Source organism: Alexandromys fortis, unplaced genomic scaffold (genome assembly GCF_014885135.2).
Source record: "Alexandromys fortis isolate MF-2015 unplaced genomic scaffold, M_Fortis_MF-2015_v1.1 scaffold_25, whole genome shotgun sequence".
NCBI classification, from domain to species: Eukaryota; Metazoa; Chordata; class Mammalia; order Rodentia; family Cricetidae; genus Alexandromys; species Alexandromys fortis.
The window spans coordinates 7,116,896-7,141,868 of NW_026067904.1; positions in this window are offsets into that span (position 1 = coordinate 7,116,896).

A 24,973-nucleotide genomic window follows, 5' to 3' on the forward strand; every position below is an offset into this window, starting at 1 on the left:
CGAAGCCTTCTGTTTCCCACATAGTAGCTCTGTAGTTCTATCCATATGAGAAACTCATGTAAGGTTTGGGATTCAATGACTTGGGGTTTCAACCTACAAGCTCAGCTTGAGGAAATCTACCTTGATAGAGGATGGGAGTAGTCTGTGCTAGAAAATGCGAATTGCTCCTCTTGGCATCATGCATTTGGATATTTGATGTCCACATGATGCCACTGCTTTAGAAGGCTGTGGAACCTTTAGGGAAGAAAACATCACTGGAAGAGGGGGGTCACACCAGAGCTGGAACTGCTTCCTGTTCCAGTTCTACTTCCTATTTTCTTCACAGGAAGACCCTATCACCCTAGGCTGACACAATTCACTGCCACACATACCCTATTGAAGGATCATTCCCTATGGACTGTGAGTCAAAACACACTTTTACATTAGTATACTCCCATTGGGAATTTTGTTACTGAGACAAGAAAAGCAGCCAAAAGAAAGAAGAAGCCAAGAAGAACAGAAGAAGCCAGTGGTCCCAAGTGGTATCAGTTAATGGCTTTCAAGAAGCAGAAAAAGCATGAGGACAAAGGTCAGGATGCCAAATTATATGAGGGTGAAGCTCATGATATGGCTGAGATAGTCAGAGCAATGACATGCTGTTATAGGTCTCAAGTCTTTGAGATATCTAGGTTTATGAAAAGTGATATAGCTATTGTCACTGACAGTGCTTGAAAGACAAGACTTGGGAATGAGGGGAAGAAAACAGACATCTTCAAAAGCGGATGGTTCTCCAATAAGAACAGCAGGAGGACTGCAGTCTCTCTGCATAAAGGAAATTGTGCATAAGTGACATGGGGAAATCTTCAGGCTTTATGGGATCCAAAAGGGGGACATTTGGGCTGTGAGCTAATGCACTTGTACACTGTAAAGATCTGCTACGTGAATTGGTTTAATTAAATGCTGATTGGTCAGGAACCAGGCAAGGAGTATAGGCAAGGTGACCAGACTAGGAGAATTCTAGAAAGAGGAAAGGCAGGGATGCAGTCATCAGCCAGACACAGAGGAAGCAAGATGAGAATGCCTTACTGAGAAAAGGTACTAAGCCATGTGACTGAACACAGAGAAGAATTACGGGTTAATGTAAGTGGTTATAGGTTAAGTAGTTAGTAATAAGCCTGAGCAATAGCCCAATTACTTTATAATTAATATAAGCCTCATTGTGTTTATTTGGTATTGAATGGCTTTTGGACCAGGCAGATAGAAGCTTCTTGGTAACTGTCTTTACTCCAGTAGACTCTCTGTTTGTTTGCTGGTGGTAAGCAGAGCTGCAGCTCCTTTAAGAGAGGCTTACTGACTCAGTGCTATTAGCAAAAAACTCACAGCTCTTTTAAGAGGCCCTGCCATCAAACACTTAAATGATATTCATGAGTAGCCAGAGGCATGCTTCTTGGTGGTGGCATAGACTAGAAACTCCACAGAGCTGTGGCAATAAACCTGGCTCCTTCCAGTACCTTTTCCAAAAGGATAGACTCTCAGAAAGCTAAAGAATGAGCAGAGCCAATTGCCAAAGCCACAACTTTAATCCTACCAATGCCATTTATTGGATTATAGACTCATGTGGTCAGAAAAAGATAGAGATATACACGGAAGACAAATTCAGATGAAAAAATAAGACCTTTAAATGGTTTACTGTGTGTTTTAAAATATATGTTTGCTGGGAAGAATAAAGAAAAGGTTGTAGAAAGTCCTTAAAAAAGAAACAGAGTGCCTGGGTGTGAATAGCACACGCGTTTATTCTGAGTATGAGGAAGGCAGAGGGAGGCAGATCTTTGTGAGTTTGAGGACAGCCTGGTTTACAGAGTGAGATCCAGGACACTCAAATATACAGAGAGAATCTCTGTCTCAACACCCCCCCAAAAATTAATAAAAATAAAAGAAATAGCATAAAAAAGGCACATAAAGATGGAAAATACATAGAGAATCTGGATACTGCATGCTATTGTGTTGTCTTTGAACCATTTGACTGTTGAGGAAGGGAGCAATATCTGCTAAAAGATATTTGATTTTTTTATGATTTTAATAATAATTATTAAGAAATAAATGTCATTAATAAAATTTGATTAATCCAACATATGTATATATATCATATATATATATATATATATACCTCATATATATATACCTCAAGGCCAGCTATAGGAGTCTTGAGCATATACACAAAGAATGCTTCATATTATCAGAAAGACAAGTCATCAACAATGTTCATTGCAGTTTTATTGATAATAGCCAGAACCTGGATACAACCTAGAGAACCCTTTATTAAAAAATGGATTTAAAACTTTTTGTACAGTTTCACAATGGAGTATTACTCAACTGTTAAAAACAATAACATCATAAAATTTGCAAGAAAATGCATGGGATTAGAAAAGATCATCCTGGGTGGATTAATTAATTAATTAATTAATTTTGTTTTGTTTTTGTTTTTGTTTCTCGAGACAGGGTTTCTCTGTGGCTTTGGAGCCTGTCCTGGAACTAGCTCTGTAGACCAGGCTGGTCTCGAACTCACAGAGATCCGCCTGCCTCTGCCTCCAGTCCAAGTAAAACAAACAAGGTATGTACTCATTCATAACTTGACTTTAGCTGTTAAGTCAGAGATGCTCATGCTACAATCCACAGACTCAGAGAAGCTAGGTAACAAAAAGGGCTCAAAAAAGAATGGGAAATCGAATAGATTTTTCAAGTGAACTGGGAGTGGGTAGGTCTAGGAAAAGGAAAAACAAGTGGAAGTAGGAGAGAGAAAAGTACTGAGAGAGATGATTGTAATGGGGGGGGGGGACATTTCAAGGATGACATAAAAGCATAGTGCAGTGGAAACTCCATCGAATCTATGAGAAAAACCTAGAGAAATATCCTGCTGATAGGGGATACAGTGCCAAAACTGGTCATCTTCAATATTAAATAAGGCACCTAGCAATGAGACTAACATCAATCAAACCACAAAACCTTTGACTAAGGACCTGTCCTGCATGCAAAATATACTGGAGTAGCCGGGCGATGGTGGTGCACGCCTTTAATCCCAGCACTCGGGAGGTAGAGGCAGGCGGATCTCTGTGAGTTCGAGAACAGCCTGTTCTACAGAGCTAGTTCCAGGACAGGCTCCAAAGCCACAGAGAAATCCTGTCTCAAAAAAACCCACTATATATATATACCGGAGTAATGGTGATGCAGCACTTGATGGGGTACTTGAGGTACATGCCACATGAGGGATGCTATTTTTGTCACTGCCAGGATGGTCAGGAATCAGAGGCAGGACAGCCCAGAGACCTAGGATAGAATCAAATATGATTGGTTAAAAAAAGTTAGTGAAATATTTCCTCATGATATTCTGCTGTACTCATAGACCAAGTATCATCAGAGGGGTGCATCCAGCAAATAATGGGAGTAAAGGCAAAGACCTGCTGTCAAACAAGAGGTACAGCTCATAACATTACACAGAAGACATAGAGGAAGGATTATAAGAGCAAGAGGAGTAGAGGACACCATAAGAATATGGACCAACAGAATCAACTACACAAGGCTCATAGGGGCTCACAGAGATTAAAGCATCAAACATGGACCCTATAGTAGACTGTATTCTTGACTGTGTCCTTTCCTTTACAAAAGCTTCTCCATTTCAGGTGATCCCATTTATTTATTGCTGCTCTCTTTGTCTGTGCTACTGGTGTTATATTTAGGAGGTAGTCTCCTGTGCCCATGCATTGAAGGCTGCTTCCCCTTTCTCTTCTACCAGATCCAGTGTGGTCAGATTTATATTGAGGCCTTTAATCCATTTGGACTTGAGTCCAAATGGGAATAAATATAGCTCTATTTGCATTCTTCTACATTCTGACATCCAGTTAAGCCAGCACCATTTGTTGAAGATGCTTTCTCCTTTCCAATGTATAATTTTAGCTTCTTTCTCAAAAACCAGGTGTGCATGGGTCATGACTCAAAGCAATGTACTAGACTTTGTTGACAAGCCATGGGAAGCCTTAGCTCTCTGAGGAGTGAATCAGGGGTGGGAAGGGAGTTTAAGTGGAGGGAGCAGGTAGAGGGGAAAGAGTGAGAACTTGTATTGACACGTAAAATGAGAAAAAGTAGGTTTTTTAAAAATTAAATAAATTAAAAGAGAGAAAGAAGAAAAGAAGAAACAGAAGAGGATGGGGTGAGAGACTCTGTGGTCAGGATGTAATATATTAGACAATAAAAGGTAATAAATTAAAAAATAGAAAAGGGATTCTTAGAAAAGAGAAAACAAAGCAGTCTCAGAATTTTCACTAAGTATCCTTGGATGGAGTGAGTGTAGAGAGCTCTTCTCTAATCTTTTTCATTCTAAAGCTGTTTATACAAGCTAAGGTTATTGTCAACAGTGCTAGAGAAAAAAATTCTAACTGAAATATGGCACATGCCTTTAATCCCTATATTGACAAGGCAGAGGCAGATGTACCTCTTTAAGTCTGAGACAAGTTTGGTGTACATAGATAGTCCTCGGACGACAGTGACAACTATCTAAAAAAAATCACACACACACACACACACAAAAACTGGAAAGAACTGGTGCATTTAATGATGATAGTTGTATTAGCTGGTTTAATAAATATCTCTACGAGTAGGAAAAAAAGCAGTGATTAATTTGTGTTCCATATAAGAATCATAACTGCCAAAACAGAGTTTGAGATAAAAAATCTAATTCTATATATCAATTCTGATTTATCCCTTCTTTGACTAAATCAGGTGCAGATATTCAAAGATATATTTTGATAATTAAATGAATATTTTTCAGTGCTGATCGTTTGACCTTAAAAACTCTTGTTATTTCAGACAGTGTCTGAAATCCTGATATTTAGATTTTTTATACAATGGTTGCTGACTTAAGTATCTACTTTTATTCCATGCTAAAATTATAGCTCATTATTTTCTAACACATTCTTTCCCCTTTCCTGTACTTTATGGTTCATGAAAAAAATATTACTGCTCACACAATTGCTTGATTTAAGTACCTAAAGTCCACCCCCACTTCACTTCCAGCCACGAGTTATCTTATTGTTTCATAAAATCCTGTGTGATATTTCATGCATACTTTTCTTGAGCACTGATGTCTACTGTGGCTTAAGTCATCCCTGTATCTCCTCTGGATTCTCAAAACAGATTCTCGAAAGATGTGATCACCCAAACCCATTCCCCACACTGTACTCACATTTTCTTCTATGTATCAGTTTGACCATGTCATATTACTGCATCAAACCATTAAATGTCTTCGTGATAACCTGGGACAGAACTTCAGCTGCCGCGCTGGATCTGGAAGGACCTTTATCACTGTGCTTATACTGATGGATCAAGATGCTGGGTCTTTAAACCTAAGTGTTTGCTTGTTACTCTGCCAAGACGTTCTTTTACCCTATCAGCTCTAACTCATAAGAACAGGACTGAGCTCCAAGAAATTGCTTTATCAGAGGAAACAGTCTCAACTATCCCCTTGAATTCCAAAATCCATCCTGATTATAAACCTATCACATTCTGTTAATTGTCTCTGGCCCCTGAAAGTAGAATCAGTCTGGGCACATCAGTCGTGACTTCATTATTTTTCCATCACTAGAGAATTCAGCATGCCTGACACAATTTGATGCTCAATAAACTGCTTTAAGTAGCATGATAAATGAATAGGATGAAAGGAATGAGTGAAAGAAGTAAGGAAGAGAAACCAACATGCAATGTAGAAAAATGAAAATGCATACCAAACGGACCACAAAAAAAAAAAAAAAAAACTAAAACTAAAACAATAGTTCAATAGTGTTGGTTTTTAGGAATCAGTGAAGGGGCCTGAAGCTGGTATCATTGTATGCTGGAAATGCATTTTAGAGACAATAAATTATAGTGTGTTTCTTGTATACAAAACTGTAAAAAACCATCACTTTTTGCTGTAAACCTGACCCTCCAAGGAATAAATATGTTCTGTAATCTCAGTGTTTTTCATAAACTAATATTCTAGTCTTTAAAAGAACAAAAATGATCTAATCTTCACCTCCCAAATGTTATACTTCTCAAAAAAGAAGGATTATTTGAATTTATTTACTTGACCATGACAAAATGACACAAGTATATTTTGGAATTAAAATGAAATTTTATACACACACAACTTGTTGGTTTATTCCTTTCATGACAAATCGACACTGACAAACACACGCCACATTACCATCCTTGATTGCTCTGATGGAACTCATTTTCATCTTGTGTTTCTCTAATTACATGAAAATTGCATACTTTTTATGCATGACACATTTTGCACAGCTTTAGCAAAAGGTTGTGAAAAGAGGAAAAAGCATTTATCAGTTTCCCCGCTTTGCTGCCGCCATTGATCATCCTCCCAGCAATCAATCTTACTTTATGAGCCCTCCCTCTCCTCTGTTGTTGTAACCAAGTGTCAACAAAGGGCCACCACACACAGAAGAATGGTGGGGACTTCAGTGGTTTCCTCTACACTGAGTAGATAAGATTTAAGATGCTCTTGATTTCCAACATTTGGTCTTGTGTTCTCCTTACTCTCTGTTCTTTTTCTGTCCAGATTTCAAGATTTTTCCTATAAAAGGAGTGTTAGAATCCACATGATTCTCATTTAAACAACAATACTTCACATTTATGGAAATATTTAAAACTGTCAAACATTTTCTTATCTCTTTTTTGCCTATAATTGTGTAGGAAACATTAATAAGAGACAACCTACACTTTAAGCATAAGGACACAGAATGATGCTGGGACAGATGCCTTTCCTAAGCTGATATGATTTTTGTAGTTTTTGTAAATCTTAAATTTGACTACTGAGTCCTGGCTTCTAGTGCTAGATTTCCCTGGCAAAATTAGATTCTCTTTGATGAACACCTGGGAAAATAATTTTCTTGCTACCTAACCTTAACCACATACAAAGAATACCCCAGGAATAGATCCTCCAGCCCTGAGTTACAAGCAATGAATGCATGGTTTCCTTTGCCTTTCTTTATTTCTGTTCTTTCAGAGAAAGAAGACATTGGCATTCACAGGAAGCTTGGCGCCATTGTATTTAACTCAAAAGGGATTGTAGCAGGCACATCTCATTCCTTGGAAATAATGACAAATTATGCAATTTTTGTTTTACTCGGCTAGATTGAAAACGCCTGGGGAATAGCCAAGCTGCCTGGCAGAGGGAGGTATTTGATGTTACTGGCTTTGGAGTGGAAGGGACAGCATTGCTGTTTTAAACAGGTGTGGGCTCCTAAAGCTGAGCTACCCCAATCCCCAATATTTTTTTGAACAGGCACAGAGCCTGACCAACTTCAGAAGAACAAAGCCTCAATCTGCACCGAGGGGAGGGTGCTGGGCACCTGTGAAGCAGGCAGAACAAGGCCTTGCTACCCTTTGAAGTGCTGGCATTTCTACTAATCACCTGGCAAAGTCTTAATTTAAAGATGAGCTCAGGGAAGTGGGTGGATCTCAAGTATATTTGACTTTCTTATCAAATTTGTCTAATTTTCATTTGGTTTATTAAAGTAGACAATGTCATATATTTTAATTATGAACCCTGCCATAGGGGAATGTAAAATATGTCCTTTAGTGCCTCTCTCTTTGGTGCATGGAGGTTCCCATTTTATTGCTGTGACCATGGAGTCTTCATGTTTGCATTACATTTTCTACTGTGTGAGACACAGATATTAATTAACTCTTGTGGGATAAACTAAGGGCGATGTTACATGCTTATAAATGTTTAATTATATAATAATAATGTCACTGTGAAATGGTATAAAAATAAAATCCTAGAAAATATGATGTTTTCCCCACATTGGCATATGTGTTCCCTAAGGGAATTTACTTATATTAATTTATACAGTCATGTTTTCAAAAGCTAATTTTTGACACATGTTGACTATGAGATGGAAGAACTGTATATATTCCCATTCTATTAAATAAAGAAATTTTAAAATTGAGTACATACATATAGTTTGAGAATACATACATACAAAATATAAGCAGTCAAAAATTTCACAGTTCTTTCTGACATTAAATGAACTACAATAGAGGTAAGATAGTTCTGATGATGAAAGAATGTGCACTGTTTGTGAGAAATAAAGTCATCTGGAACACACCTGAATATTAGAACAAACTCAATGGATTTTGGAGTGAGATGATTTCAGTCTAATAGTGTTCTGCTAAAGGAGAACCTGCTTGGTTAGCATTTGCAAGGTTCTGGGTTTATTTTCTGAAAATGGCAACAATAACAGTAACATACACACATACACGCATGCATGTGCACACATACACACACTCTCAGAAAGAGAGGAGGGAGGCAGAGAGAGACTTGTATGGGGTTTGAAGTTGGGATGGACTGAGTGTGTTTGGTATTAAGGAGTTAAGAGCAAATCATGTAGAGTGGTGAACCAGTGGACTTCTGAGCGACATTTACCAGGCCACAAAACTTTTGAAATAATCTCATTAAACTCCTTGCTGTCTGACATATCTCCTTGGGGTCCTAAAATTAAAGCCAGTCTATTGTTTCATGATCTGTACTCCAAAATACCCCTCACTTCTCCTTTGCAATTTATTTCCAGTTGGAGAATTAGCAACACAGGCAACCTTTATCAACCTGACTTCAGGAATGCTGTGTGTGAGCTCCACTGAGCTTGCTTATCTCTTGGAAATATACACCACATCTGTATGTTGGGGCACATTGCTAGTGACAGCATCATGACTGGTTTGAGGACAGTGTGCTTCAGGATCTTCTGCATGTAAGTGTCACCAAATTACATTCTAGAACAAAAATAAACTTCTTCAGACCTGCAGCCGCACACAGGCCTATATACAGAGATTATCAAGATGGAAGCTGGGAGTAGAAAGATGGGTGATAGTTAGCACAAAAGCCTATTTAGGGAATTATTTATTATGCTGTTTTCTAGTTCCTGCTTATAGCATCTGTAATAAATAAACAGGCTCCAGGAGAAGCACGACTTAACAAGGAGTGGATGAGATTGAATGCTGTGACTCCAGCCCTGTACAAGAGGCACTGGCCCATTAAATGAATGTGTACAGCTACTTCTTAATGCTCGAACGAAGTAATCAATTTCTGAAAATACCAAATATTTTTAAAACAGCCATGTCTGACCTTATTCTCTAGTCATGCTGGATAAGTTCTTGCTGATTTGCCTACCTTGTTTTTAATCAATCCAATTTGACATTTTCAGTTTTTGGTTCTTTTCCTTGGCTACCTTGTACCTTTCTCTTCCCTTGCTGACATTAACTGGTTGACGTCTTAATGTTAGGGCCCCACAATGAAGCTTAATATTCGTATATTCAGGCTCCTCTTGTTATAGGAACAGAAAATGTGAAGGCCACATTGAGTGGTTAGAATACTCTCATGCTCAGGTAGGATGTGGTTTTTATCCAGATAAAAACATCTTGGCAGTCCAGAAGAGAGTGTGTGAGTAGAGAACCCGTCAACCTGAAATATTCCATGTTCAACTTTTGGAGAGAATGGAAGTCAGTGAGAAGGACTAAAATTATCCCATTCACTCCCTCTCTTTGCTTATGATTTAATATTTTAGTGTTTCCACTTCCTTTGTTGACACAAAAGAACTCAAGGAAAAGGATTCTATCTGGATTTTGTTATATACAATTGTATAGACACTTGTTTGCTTATTGTTTTCCTTGTAGCGACAACTGCATCTTCCTGGTTCCTCCTCTTTTTTTTTTGATGATTATCTATTAACCTTTATTTCTTAATTATACATTACATTTTAAATGAACTACACAATCACAATATGTTAATCCAGAGCAGAAATATACATATTACAAAATTGACCTTAAGTTTTTATCAATAAACCAAGATCCCTACCAATGCAAATCTCTACAACATGTGTTCCTTTAAATGTAAACAAACATTTATAGACAATATTTGGGAATATGGATGTAGTTGAATTCAAACTGCTTCCTGCTGGTTGGGGTCATTATTAATCAAGTATTTCATTTTTTGTGGGTGCTCATGGTGACCTTTCAGGAGGTCTTGGGCCATCAAACCACACCAGTCTGGAAGTAATCCACAGGTTCTCATCCTCTGTGGAAATAAGAAAAGAACCTCTTTTCCAAAGCAACATATCCTTAGACTCAAATTTGGAAGTCATGACATGCATATTTTGCTTAGCAGCAGATACAATAAAAAGTCTCTCTGTACCTAGCTCCTTCACAGTCAAAAAATTCAAAGAAAACTGGTTCCTCCTCTTTATTATTCTCCCCGTTCTCTTTTTCCCCTTTTCCTGTGATCAATTTATTTTAAACATAATCATAGTCTAATATGTCTTATTCATTAGTAAATACTGATAATGTAATGCTACCATTGAACTTTATGGGCGCTCATGACAAGGGGAGAGAAAAGAAATTTTATTAAGATTAATTTAGGTTTTGAGAGATTTGAAGTGATGCCCCATTAAAAAATTATAAGCTTTAGATAATGACAGAAATGAATTTGACAGATGAAAAGATGAACATTCAGGGAAAAACTTGATCCTCAAGAAACAAGTGGATAGTTATTGAAAGTAACTATGATGATACTGGATATTCCAGATAAAGGGTCATCAGAAAGTGAACTAAATAGAAATTGTTTAATGTAGTAGCCACAGAGAGAAGGCACCACACTTTATCTCTCTGAACAAGTGTTGGAGACCATCAAGCTGCTCATACTAAGTATATCTAAGCCAATGACCTGGGGGATTTTAGTTGGTTTAATAGTACCAATAAAAAGAATAATTTTAACTAATAAGTATAGCCACGGAAATCTTTGCAGTATTCTAAACATAGTCCATATAAATAATTGGACAAATGAGGTAATGGAGCAGGTGGTAAGCTCTACTGTCATGGTTCAGAAACCACTGGGGACAGTGCGATGTCACACTGGATAAAAGCACTTGCCACCAAGCCAAATGACCTGAGAGTTTCAGTCCTGAACTTACATAGGAGAATACAAACAGTGCTCACAAGATATCCTTGAGTACCCTAATCACATCTATGCCATGACATATAGACACACACGCATATACATACATACACACACATACATACATAAACACATACACAAAAATAAATAAGTGTGTTTAAAATAACAAACTTAGCTCCTGGGGAAAATCTAGCAGCTGAGTGTTCTGTTTTAAATTTGTTTTTTAATTGAATAGGTTATCACTCTTCTCATTCCAGCCCTTCCTAGCAGCCCTCCTTCAAACCCCTTCCATGCCCCCTCCCTAATTGACAGCCTCTTTTTACTTACAATTGTTCTTTACATATGTCTGTGCATGAAGTAAAATATATATGTAAATACAACCTGAGGTAATTGTTAACATTTTTAAAGTGTGTAAGCTATCAAAAGAAGAACATATTTTTTGATAGCCAAAACTATACATAATCCAAATTTCAGTATAGTAGATGCCAGTTTATTAGGATGCTTCCTAACTCATCCCCTTTCCCTGTGGTGGCTTTCACGGTTCAATGGGTGTCTAAAATACCCACCTACCCAAAATATAGAAACTTCTTTCAGCCTTTGATCTGTGAGCAATGAATCTAGGGAAATTGCCTGGCGCATGCATTTAATCCAGCTGAGCCTGAGCAGGTATTGGCTGAACCAGGTCTGGTGTTGCTGCTTACTACATCTGAAAATTCATTGTAAATATCTATCCATTTGTTCCCCTAATAAGCCACTCTTACCTGAAGGAAACAGAAAAAGCCCCTGAGCCATTTCTTGGATCACAAAGACAGAAACTGCCAAAGGAGTACACAATCCAGTCTTCCCAAAGAGGTTTCAGGCAGCATCTGCTGGGACTAAAGATGTGTTTGAAGCCTTGGTTTAGGTAGCAGAATCATTTGGTTTAGACAAGAAAGATTCCTTGCCTAATGCTACAAATTTATCTTTATCTCTTGGGCTGAACCATGAATTCTTGATTGTAGATTGACTATGAAATATGGTGAAGTATATTTCAGAGATTTAAGAGAGAGACTCACTGAACGCAGCTACAATTGGCAGGTGAGGATACATAAGAGTGGAGGCTGCCCGGCTCTGGTGACACATGCCTTTAATCCCAGAACTCAGGAGACAGAGGCAGGCAGATCTCTGTGAGATCAAGGCCAGCATGGTCTACAAAGTGAATTCCAGGACAGCCAGGGCTGTTACACAGAGAAACCCTGTATTGAAAAAGCAATTTTAGAAAAGACTAGTGGCTCAGGGACAGAGTACTCTTATGTGTGTGGTGTATGTAGTATGTATGGATGATTTTCCATGATGGTGAATGAAGGAATGAGTGAGATATTGGTCTTGGGGTGTGCAGGGAGATAAGGGTGTCCTGTGGACTATTGGGAGGTCATTCAGCACATACAGAAGAATGTGATAGAATTATCTGTGCGATCCTGAGAAGACTGTGAGAGTTGGCCATAGGGTGGCTAGAAGTACCTTGGAAGGCAAGAGAGACTGAGTGTAAAGTAAGGGGATTGTAGGGTGATTAGAAGAACAGCGATCTCTTACAGAACCATCAAAGGGATACAAACTGAAATCTCTCCTAAGCCTCTTTAAGTCTTAAACACCTTGCAAAGCTCAAGACTAGACCACACACCAAATAGCTGGGGAGAAAGGAAATGTGTTTATGAAGAGCTCTCTGGCTAAGATGACCTTAATGCCTTGTTCTTTACTCTATGACTATTTTTTAATATACCACCTATAATAGCCGTCTAAAAAGTAGAATGATATCAATTTGCCCACTGCTCAGATAGCTGCAGTCTCCATTCCATCTTTAATTAGTTACATTGTCATTTCTTGACACCTCCCCCCTATTCCGAGGCTGATCATATTTTGTTTTTCTACATCTCTCTTTATTCCTTCCTTCACCCGTTGCTAAGCACTCCCTTGTTGCTAAGTGGGATATGAGCACTTAATTTACTCCATTCTTTTTTCTCGTACCAGAATTTAGAAATCGCAGATCCTGTTTAATCAATGTGTAAATGCAAGGCTTTTGATGTATTTTTCCTAAGAGCAATATTTTGATCATTCTTAATGATACTTAATGAAGTCACTGCATGATTTCTGATTGTACCTAATTGAAGCTTGTGACTTGCATTTCAATATTATCATCTTACAGCTTGAGGTCTATGAGATGAATTTTTTTTCAGGGACCAAAATATTAGATGACTTGAAGAACTGATGTTTTATTTTAAATAAAAATGATTCCAAAATAGATGAATGTGCAGATGAATATATATGTATATATGAAATTAACTGGAGCTTGAAACAATTTGCCCAAAAGATGTTTCATATGTTTATCATAAGTCAGAGATCTATATGAGAAAGAAATTTAATGCTTACTTTAATCTTATGACAAAATCTTAATTAAGGGCTTTAATGTATTTTAATTGTGATTTTATTATTGTGTGTGTATGCATATATATGCATGTGTGTGGTGTACACTTTCCACTCTGAGTTCCAGGGACTTTCTCAGGTTTTTAGGCTTGCATGTCAAGTGCTTCTCCACACTGAACTATTACACTGGCCTATGAACTTTAATATTAATAATGTTACTAAAGCTCCATGCTGAATTTAATGTGGAATACAACATTCAAAGAAAGGCTGAACCTCTCAAAATGTATGGAGCATATATTTTTTCTGGAAGTATCTTCTAGAGCATCAGTCTTAATGCTTAGTGGTGCAAAGCCAAGGGTTCAAAATTTTAAGCAGAGACAAACTAATTCCCATTCTTTTTATTTTGTTTCCCCTTCATTTAAACATGCCCATCATGTGCTGCATCCTCAGGGGTCTTTTCTCTGCTGCAACATAGTGGGTAGTAATGGCTTAATCAGATACAATAACCCCTGCTAATATGTTAACTAGTTAATATATGAACCCTCCTAGGATAACACATTAGCCTTGACCCAGATCAGAGGAAAAAATAGAATGATAGCTGCAGCAGAAGCCCTAAAGGAATGAAACTATTACAGCAACTTAACCCCATAGGAGGCCAATGGGGGAGTTACTTAAGGATGGCTGTTAACATCCGTGGTGTCATGTGGCAGTCTGTAAGGAAAGTCAGTGGTGGAAGTAAATAGTAATTGTAATGGCAATAGAAATCAATCTCCCTAGTTACTTGTAAAACCCCTCAAGGTTTTTCATGAAAAATCATACGTGAAATTTCAAACATAAATGTCATTAAGTATCTTCACAAGAACTGAGAAGGGACCAAATTCAAAGTGAAGAAACTCTTTTATTATGCATATTATTTTCATGCCTTGGTACTTTCCCGGTAGGATGAATTTGCAAAGATAATTCTAATAATTTTTTTTATTGTTTTCAATACTTTGAAAGAGTGCTAATGCTGCTTCTTGTTTTATAAATAAATAAAGTAGCTAAACAAGACCCATATGATATAAATTAAATGATTCCAAATTTATCAGCTACCAAAACTGAGATTTATATGTGAGACTTTCCTTTTTTGCAATAGCCAACTATATTCAGAGCATCAAACCATTTATACTCTGATGGTTGAGCAAAGTCATATGTGTAAATCAGCCAATCACAAGAGCCAGCTGCACCTGGGGGACAAGCCACATATGACAGAGAACCAGCATGTGACAAACACATCTTTTCCACAGAGGAATATGAAGAAATAACAGTAACCAGCTGTAATGAACAAACTAAAGTGGACTCGCTCCTATTCTCTACACCTGGAAGGAACATCAAAACACATCCCAAGAACAATTCTGCTTAAAGAGACAGAGATCGGAAGCCTTTTTCAGAATTTGCTTTGCATGACTCCATCCTTGGAATGTATTCCGACGAGGACTTGATCTAAATGATGTAGTTGAACTATTCCTTCACATTGACTTTGGTGCCTTCTCAGGTCTTGTGAAGATATCTAATGTAATTTATGTTTGGAATTTCACGTGTATTTTGCATTATGATGTGGCTAAAAGCTATAGGGATCTGGGAATAGAATGTGGTGGTTTGAATGAGAAGTATGTCATTGAGAGTGCGATGTCACTTAGCCCATTCTAAGGCAAGAGTCTCTCAAGAGCCTTTTGAATTCCACGTCTGTATATTCTCTTTATATGTGAGAATCTTCCACACTTCAATTATATTTAGACATAACTAGCCTTACTATAATGAATGATATGAGCCAAAATGTAGTAACCAGCTACCATAAGCTACCATGAGATGTCTGTTGCATGACACACTTTTTTTTTTATGTGTGTGTGTCTTCAACAGAACTGATATTTTTTTCTCTATAGCATTGTGAGGTTAGAGGTTGGGAGTAGGGAATAGTGGGATTATAGTGTCTTGGTGATTTGGTGCATTCTACTGATATGCTCTGTTTATTCCTGATTTCCCACAGTGTCTCTGAGAAGCAGTGTGGAATATGGAATTTCTTCCAATAGTCCTGTACATCAACTAAGAATGTGTCCTTGTGCCATAGTTTCTGATATACTAGAAAGAATGCAACCCCTCCTTCAAGGACACTAAACCAAAAAGCCTCAATCGTGAGACACAGAAGGCAAGATATTGCTGAGACTTCTCTAGGTGACCTCATCTCTAACTCCATTCTGACTTCACTTTGATTTGTCATCCATGTTGAGATTTTACTGCAAATTGCAATTCAACCAATCAAGTTTCCCACTGGTAGGCATTAGATGTGTGTGTGGCCTAGAGAATAACTGTATAAAACATTATATAGGGACTTGGCATATAACCTACCATTAATTATAAAGCAAGCAACCCTATGCCAGGCAGAATGCATATTCAGAATGGGAAAACCAATATAGTCTAAGATATTTGTATATATCATCTTGTTTAATCATCTTAACAAACCTCTTATATGGGTAATATCATTATTCTTTTTTTAACACTCCAATCTTACAAATACAAAAACTTACTCAAAGAAGTTAGAAAATGGTTCCACTCACCCTGGTGTGTCAAAGGCAAGATTTGCATGCCTGTGTTGGACTTCAATTGTAACCTGCATTGCCTTTTCCTGACCTTAGGCACATGAATTGTTACTAATCACTAAAATTCAAGTGAGTATAAATAAATGAGTATATTTGCTTAACAATGCACAAAATATCCTATAAGGAAGTTGTGTGGCTTCTGTTAAGTTAAATTAAAGTAGGATTGGGTGGTTAATTTCCTGAGTTTTGTATTTGAAGAATTTATTAATTGGTAGTTAGTTATTAGAAACAGTTCTCTTAGATGCTGCCTTTAAGTGTGTGTGTGTGTGTGTGTGTGTGTGTATAATTTGCAGTTGAAGGGGAAAAACAAAGAAAGCAGTTATTCTATATATTCATATATAACAAAAATAAGCAAATAAGCATGTTAAAAGTATCTTCCCTTAGAGAATCCTAGAATAACAGTCCACTGTTTACATGGAAAAGGATCCAGGAGATTCAGGATCCACAGACTGATGAATGAGTCTTGTCTAACAAGGATAGAGATTGGATCTTTATGTACAAAACAAACTATAAAAGACTAATGATAGAAAGAATGCCTGAACCATTTCAATGAATAAAGCTTTGAATAGATTCACCAAAATCTTAAAAATTTAAGTGTCTGCAATGGATGGTACTGGAAAGATAATACTTGATAAAAGAATCTTAAGGGAACTTGCGGTTGATTAGAAATATATACATAAAATAAATAATTACAGATTAAAAAATTTTCTTAAGGCATTTTATTTGGAAAACATTAAACAGGAGTAAAAAATCATTTAGATTTGGCTCCAATGATAATTATCATAAGACTGTATTTCACCACAGGGTATAAGATAGAGCATTTTGTACTAGGTTCATAGAAGAACACTAGAGGTTATCTAACCACCACCAGCAGCATTTTAGAATAGAACCTGGATAGACTTCCAAGAAAAAACTAAAGAAGAAAGCAATAGATCTGTTTTCCTCTTCAACACACATATCAAACTATATATGGAAAGCTAAATTGGTCTGAGATCACAGTCTAAGCATGATGGTGACAATATAAAAATAGTCACATGAGAAGAAAATTATTTTAAAGTTTGTGATAAATAAGTCATGTGAGCTACCGGATGCACCACTGATATTCAACATGCAGATGATTCCTAGTAAAGGGTACCATTTAGTGGGGGGTAGAGAAGAGGAACTGGAACTGTTACGTACATCTTCTGAAAATCATCAGAATTAGAAGACAGAAGCAAATTCTCCATGTAAATACAGATCAGCACGATTCATGTTACTGGATTGGAGTCCATTTGACTATCTCCTGATAAATATTTAGTAAACATCCCAGACTAGAATGACAGGTAGACATGGATGACCTAAGACAGACCCACCTCTAGGTATTTGACTTAGTTACTGTTTATGTTGTGATAAAAAACCTGATTAAAACAACTTACCAACCAAAGGGCTATTTTACCTCTGAGTACAAGGTTCAGTCTGTCATGGCAGGGATTTTAACACCACAGCTGGAACTTTAAATAGCTGTCCACATCGTATCTGAAGTCAGAAGAAGCACAATAGAATTCATGCATTTGGGTGCTCTGCAGACTTTCCGTACTTTGTACAGTCCAAATTCCCTGTCGAAGAAAAAATGCCGCTGAAAGTGGACCTTTACCCCCACCTCCTTAAGATAATTAAGATAATGTCTCATTGACATGATCAGAGAACCTTGTGATTCTAAATTTTGCTAGGTTAACATTATTATAATAGCATCATACAGGTAAGTACCTCAAACTCAAAGACATAGAGTAATTCTATTGTTTAGTCACCAATCATGAGTGAAGTGTTATAATTCATGATCCATTGAAAAACTTTTTTTTTTTCAAAAAAGCCCTCTATCTTCAGATGTTCAAATATTTATTCATTCATAGGAACTTTCACAACAGATCAGTCACCCAACTTTGACTTTCTTTCTTTTCTTTCACCTTCTTCCAGCAAGGAGAAGGAATAGCAGAAGGTAATGTTCTCCAGCAAGCAGATTGGAGGAAAAGCTGATGCCAAGCTAATCATTCAGTAGTCAAGTGGGCAGTCCCAGAAAACCTTTGCTTTGGCTCATTTATACTGAATGGAGTTCAGCGTGAACCCTTGTGCATACCTATCACAGTGGAGGAAGTGAGGCTGAGACTGATACAGAGAGGCATGTGGGGGGAAACTGTCATATTTCCTCCAAATTTATGAGGCAGAAAGACAGTTATCACTAAGGAAATGGAATGCCACCCTTCTTAACTCTAGGCCCTTATATACTGCCACAGAGAAAAGGAAAAAAAGGACAAAATAGCAATCTAAACTCCTGTAACTGCCAAATCACCTTTCTTTCTTCCAGGATCTAAGTCACTTCCTTGAAGAAATTGATCATTGTTTGATGACCATAGAATTTTTCCCTGGCTATAAAACAGAATCTGCAGAGCTGGTGACAGGTTAAAAAAAATCAATCAATACTTCAGTCAATTTGCTGAGCACTGACTGGGTGCCCAGTCATTTTGTTGGCATTCTGGAAGAATAGAAAAGAGGAGAGATTTGGCCTTTCGAGGGCTATATCTTAAGTTCAGACTAGATACCTGTCTGGAAATATTTCTAATGCTTTAAAATTGGCCGTTCTTTGCCTATGCCTATATAAGTGTCGGTATTAGATGTATGTTTGTGTAGGTGGAAATGTCAATTTAATGAAAGTGAAGCCACAACAGGCTACTTTTTATTAAATATTTGATGCATGATAACAGTTTATGGGTTTGTGTGAGTGACACTGATGGCCCTGGAAATCTATTTATCTCCTTGGCAGGAAGTTTCTTCCATTTTCTGTGAACATTTATAGATTTCAACACATTACAATCAATCAGTTGGTAATATACCAACATTGTGTGTCTCAGTAGTTATAATGGTGACTTTTGTAATGAGTCTACTGAATATAGCTGACTTTCTATCACCAGTACATGACCTGGAATCTGATGGGCATTGCCTACTCTATACTGGAAGAAAATTGCTCACGGGAATGTCTTTTTGCCTCTTTTCTTTCTTTTTTTCTCCTCATGTGTTTATTTACAGTGTAGTTCCATGCTTTGGAGTATATGACAGGTGAGTGAACGAGTGGATAGATGGTGCTGTCATTATGGTTGACAGTTCTAGGGACAATTCCCCTCAACAGTAAAAAGTAGAACTTTAGATGGTCCAATGAACAAAAATTGTGTGCCAAACTTAAAAGAAAAATGATGACAATATGAAGCATAACATTCCCGAAGTTTGTTAGGGTGTGTGGGACAATTCACGACAAGATTGAGCTTGTGGGACATAGAGGTAGGTCTCCTGAAGCATTGTCCCCTGAGGACACTACAGGGAATTGTGACGTTGAGCAACTGTGGAACTTTTCTGAATTTCCTAAATTTGTATGTGTATGTGATCTGTTTCTTTATGCTTGTCTCTTTGTGTGCTTGTTAGCATGGGGTATATGTGTTTGTGTAAATATGGTTTTGTTGCTTGTGGCTATGTGTTTTGGTGATGGATTTTGTTAATTTTCAGATCCACTTCTGTTTTCTTATCATTTGTGTTGCTTTGTTTATTCTACAAGAAGTTATTTATCAAAACTTCATTGACTTTTTAAAAAGTGTGTCCTGTAAGGCATGAAGAATAGAAAACGAGAGGGAAGTTACACTACTTACTTATTGATTAGCTAAAAAATTAAATCACTAAGTTAAATCCAAAAATCATAAAGTATTTAATCACAGCTATATTTATAAGTCCAGATGGAGAGAAGGACCTTTGAAGAACCAAAGAGCACTTGACATAGTGGATTTTTGGATCAAACATTCATGGCTGTGGCTGAAATGCACAGCCTCTCCTCTTTTCTTCTCATACCCTCTATTTTCTTCCAGGAAACACTCTCCTGGTAGTAACCATTTAGGCTTTCTCACGGAAATTTGTAACAATATTTCAAACCTTAGCATATAGGAACAATTAGACTTTAGCAAAAAGCTGAGGTTGTGACAGGGCACAATGGATGACTGGAACCCAGATGAAGTCATGTAGTGACATAAACAGGTAATCATGTGTATCATATCAACCCTTCCTAAAACAAGAATTACTTTTTGGCTAAAAACTTACACAAATAGCCGGGTGGTGGTGGCACATGCCTTTAATCCCAACACTCGAGAGGCAGAGGCAGAGAGATCTCTGGGAGTTCGAGGCCAGCCTGGTCTACAAGAGCTAGTGCCAGGACAGGCTCCAAAGCTACAGAGAAACCCTGTCTCGAAAAACTAAATTAAAAAAAAAAAACTTACACAAATAAAATCAAGTTCCTCCTGAATTACAATCTCTCCTAGATCTGCTGAAATTCTGGTAAATGGAGGCTTCCAACTTCAAGAGCTCATATTACCTGGTAGAGTTCCAAAAGTCCTGTTGGCCCAGTTGTTGTGCAAGCACACCAGTACTGCCACAGAGCACATATTAGTGCTTCTTCTGGTGAGAATACATATTGAGGTTCCCATTGGCTAAAGGCTAATTGCACCTATCTCTCAGTACCTTTTGGCATTTTTAGAAATTGTCAACATGTCAGTCGTGTTCTTTATAGTTTATACTTTTTGCTTTCTCAAAAGTTCACCCAAATCCTCTATTATAGCGTCATGTACAAAGTCAAATCAACAAAAGGCAGTGACAAACCTAGCAAACAAATATCAGAAGTTCCAATATGAATTAGCATCTTTGTTTCTTTGGCTTGTTAAAGAGAAACCCATAAGCAGAAGACCTATCTCAAGTTGACAAACCCTAGTTGCTTCAACACTTGGCTCCTGCATTGCCAAGCTGTGTGATCTCATGGAAGTTACACTTGGTTTGCTTCAATTTGTGATCATAAAAGTTATCACATTCATCCATGAGGTTGCTCTAAAAAGCTCAGCACAGTGTCTAAAACCTTTCTGAAAGTTTGTTAGTACTTGTAATTATGATAGAAACTCATGCTTCTTTGTATATGATGAAAATCGAAATTATATATCTCTCCGTGACTATACTTAAGCCTTCTTTATGAATGCCATAGTTAAATGGCTCTCCTGAGATGGACAAGTTGTTCTTTGGGGGCAAGTAAAGTGATTCTACTAAAATTGGGATTCCATTACTAAGTTTACTAAATAGCTTTGTTGAAAAGATGGAAGTCAGTTAAATAGACAAGAGACAAGTTGATGAGTTAGTTACTACACTGTATGCTTATACTACTTTGATTTGGTTAAAAGAAGAGTAAAATTTGATTTAAAAAGGACAAATTTATATTCTTACTTAATAAATTATGCTATAAGTGTAACATGAGGTTGGACACCATTCTGTAACATGTGGGCCTGCTGCTTGTTGTCCCTGCAACCTGGCTAGCTTATGCCCAAAATAATCACATGGAAATCTTTATTAATTAGATTACTGCTTGGCTCATTAGCTCTAGCCTCTTATTGGCTAACTCTCACATCTTGATTAATCCATTTCTATTAATCTGTGTTCACCATGAGGTTGTGGCTTGCCAACATGAGTCTAACCAAAGTCCATCTTGGGCAGGAGAAGCATGGTGTATGCACACTTCCCTTCTTCCCAGCATTCTGTTCTGTCTACTCCACCCACCTAAGAGCTTCCATATCAAAAGGCCAAGGCAGTTTCTTTATTCAACCAATGAAAGCAACATATAGACAGAAGACCTCCCTTCACCACTATAAGCAGTAGAGGTAAAAAGTCAGTAACATTAAGAAGACGCCTTACAATGGATGTTGTAGAAACTGTAGCATAACTGAAAAATCTAGGAACTTTTGAGAAAGCATCTTCCCCTGAGCTATTCTTGTCCCTTCAGGGAGAATCCTTCTGGAGATAAAAGGATTGGATCTTGACTGAGATAAACCTGTCTTGTAGTTGGCTCTATTAACACTACAGGTATTATAGATCCACAGAGAAGCTACGTCTGCCTTCGTTTTCAGGGAATTAAGGATTAAAACAAGGAGGCCCTTGTTTTTTATGGTGTCCACAGGCTTTGGCTGTTAGTTTGCTCTGATGACTTACAAAGAGAATATCAAGGGGAAGGTGTATCTTGCCATCCTCTCATTCTATTGTGCACAAATAGTCTCTTGAAGAATATGGGTGGAGCAACAGTGAACAGCATTATTATCTCCTAGATAGTATCAACTACCTAGTATTATTCTACTAATAAAATTTCTGAGACAATTGAGTAGAACTGAAGATAATAAACAGAATTCTCAAAGATTAAGTTGTCATTACCAGTGTTTATGAGATTTATATGAATGAAGTGATCAGGTTTCTATAATGAAGGAATTCAAGCTAAAATACACAGAAGGTGTTGGCACAAAGCAAGCTGCACCAAGGAAGCAAGTACTAGCGACACATGTTTTAGGGTTGGATGGAGAAAATGGTTGAGAAGGGTTTCTTGAAACTTTTGTGATCACTATAGGCTAACCCAAGGGGTTACTCAGCACGTAGAACACAGAACTGTAACTTATAAAACTTAGTCCAAAATAAAACCCTATGCCTAGGAAAACCCGATCTAGATGGGCTTTTTTTTTGAGGGGGGAGGGGGTTAGCCTATACTAGTAGACAATTTAAATTTACCAAGTGAATCCCCTGTGATACAATGCAGAATTTTACTACATCAAGCAAGCATAGGAAACAAATATAGTAGTATTAGCAATAGCTTTTGTAGTCATAGAAGTTGTCTCCGCTGTGTTGAATTCATTTGCCATTCTCGTTCTTCCTACTCTGCAGTCCAAGTCTAGTGACAAGCTTTGATGACATCAGCACGACCTAGCATGGCATGCTGCACCTCTGCATCACCTCACTTCATAAGGTCAAGGTTGTCACCAGTAGCAGCTTAGCCACATGAAGGCATTTTGGAAGTTTGGTTGGTTGAAAGTTTTTTGTCTATGCTTTGTTTTCTGAAAAAAAAAAAAACATACTGGGATAGATATTAGTAGAATTCAGTGGTTAGAAGGTGGACAAATCATCTTACATGCAAATATTGATTGCAGCCTCTACACAGATTTTCAGTTCTATGCCATTGTTCATTTATCTAATATGCTGGGATTTGGATGCATCCTCCAAACTTAAGTGTTCTCCTATCCCATCTGAAACATATTCAGATGTGAGGCATTTGAAAGGTGATACAAATGTGTAGGAATGAGGCCTCTTGGGAAATAAAAGATACTGAGAGTGGGATAAATAGTCTGCCCCAGGGAAGAGCACACCAGTTGGTTAGCCAATGTTTGTCTCTGAAAGCATACATACAAGTAACATTATACAGACTGAGCAGACTACATTTAGAAATATACATATCTGTATTAGTATAATCTGTATATCTTCTGCGTATGTATCTATATCTATGTCTGTATATGTATGTGTACCTGTATATGTATCTGAAACTGTATATGCATCTGTACATGTATCTGTATCCATATTTCTATCTGTATATATGCATATAACAATATTTAATGAAAAATGAAACCAAGGTTTTGAAAGAGAGAAATTAGGAATATATGGAAGCATTTGGAGGAAGGGGATGGAAGAATAAAATGATAAAATTGTTGTAATCTCAAAAAAAATAAAGGAAGTAATTGAAACAAAGTGATTGGTGTGGTTATCATGGGAGCATGAATGCCACAGAAATTCCTGATAAAAGATCAGTTTGTTTTCTCTCTTGTTTTTCATCTTTCCTGTTTTTCTTCCTTCTACCTCATGCAAACAGCTGGGCTTCAGACTATTCTGTTTCGAGGGACATAAGGAAATAATGGCTTTTCTCTATAAATGTCTAAGTATAGGGTCTTTCCACACAGAAAACACAATGTAGACTAAGACCCAGACCAAGACAAACATTAGTGTTTTACATAAAGTACATTTTATGCTGTTTTTCTATTAATTCAATTCTCATAAATCAAAAGATGACCAGTTTTATTCACAACTTTGTTTTTCACTAAAAATTAAATCAGATCAATGAATATGTCTAATACTTGACAAAGGAATCCACAATGGGTTAATCTGATTTATGGTGGATTGGTGCATGGAGAACCTGATGTATAGGAGAATATATCCAGCTGCAAAAATATTTCTTTGTAAAATTTTCTGTATGACTTTTGACACTAAAATGCAAACTCTCTCATTTTTATTTTATATTCTTTTCATTTTATCTAGCATTATAAAAGTCAGAATGTTACATTGCTTTTGATAACTATGTCAGCAAGTTATATTTATGAATTCTACTTCATAATACTGCATTAGAAGGTATATTAGCCTTCAGTGAAAGGTGTTAGCTATAAATAGACTATTTTGATACAGAATTTTGAACACAAATGAAGTAAAGAGTCCCTTGTTCTAGGTTCAAGCTTTCTATATACTTGTAATATCTAACTTCTCAGATTGGCTTTAGAAATATGTGATTAAAGGGACTGTAATGCTTGTCCCTAGGAAGAGTTTTTAATCAAACTTTGTGGAACACAGCTTCTCTGATTATTTCTCATAAACAATTCCTTACTTGAATTCTATGCTATGTACAAATCATGTGCATTACTGTTCATAACCAGTGAACTCATCATACCTATTTTGCTTTCTCCATTTCACTCCTTCACAATACAAGTTGACTTCTAGATGTCATACCTTACTCCCTTTGCCACCCCCAGGGCCAGCTTCTGCAGTGTCTCTCCAAGGCATTGCTGGAGAAAGGATAAGAAAGTATATGCTGATATTCTAACTTTAAGTAAGACAGAAGAGAAGATCAGAAGGGAGAACATTTTAGGTCAGGTTTCTAGCCATAAATAAAGGTCACGGAGTGTATACCTGGTGAACCTAAAGAAGCTAAATAAGAAGGTGAACCCAAGAAAAAACATATAGTTATCTTCTTGGCTAAGGGAAGTAGATAAAATTGCCAGGGAGAAAATTGAGATCTTGGGGGTGGGGTGGGTTGGGGATAAGGGGGGACGGGGAGAGAAAA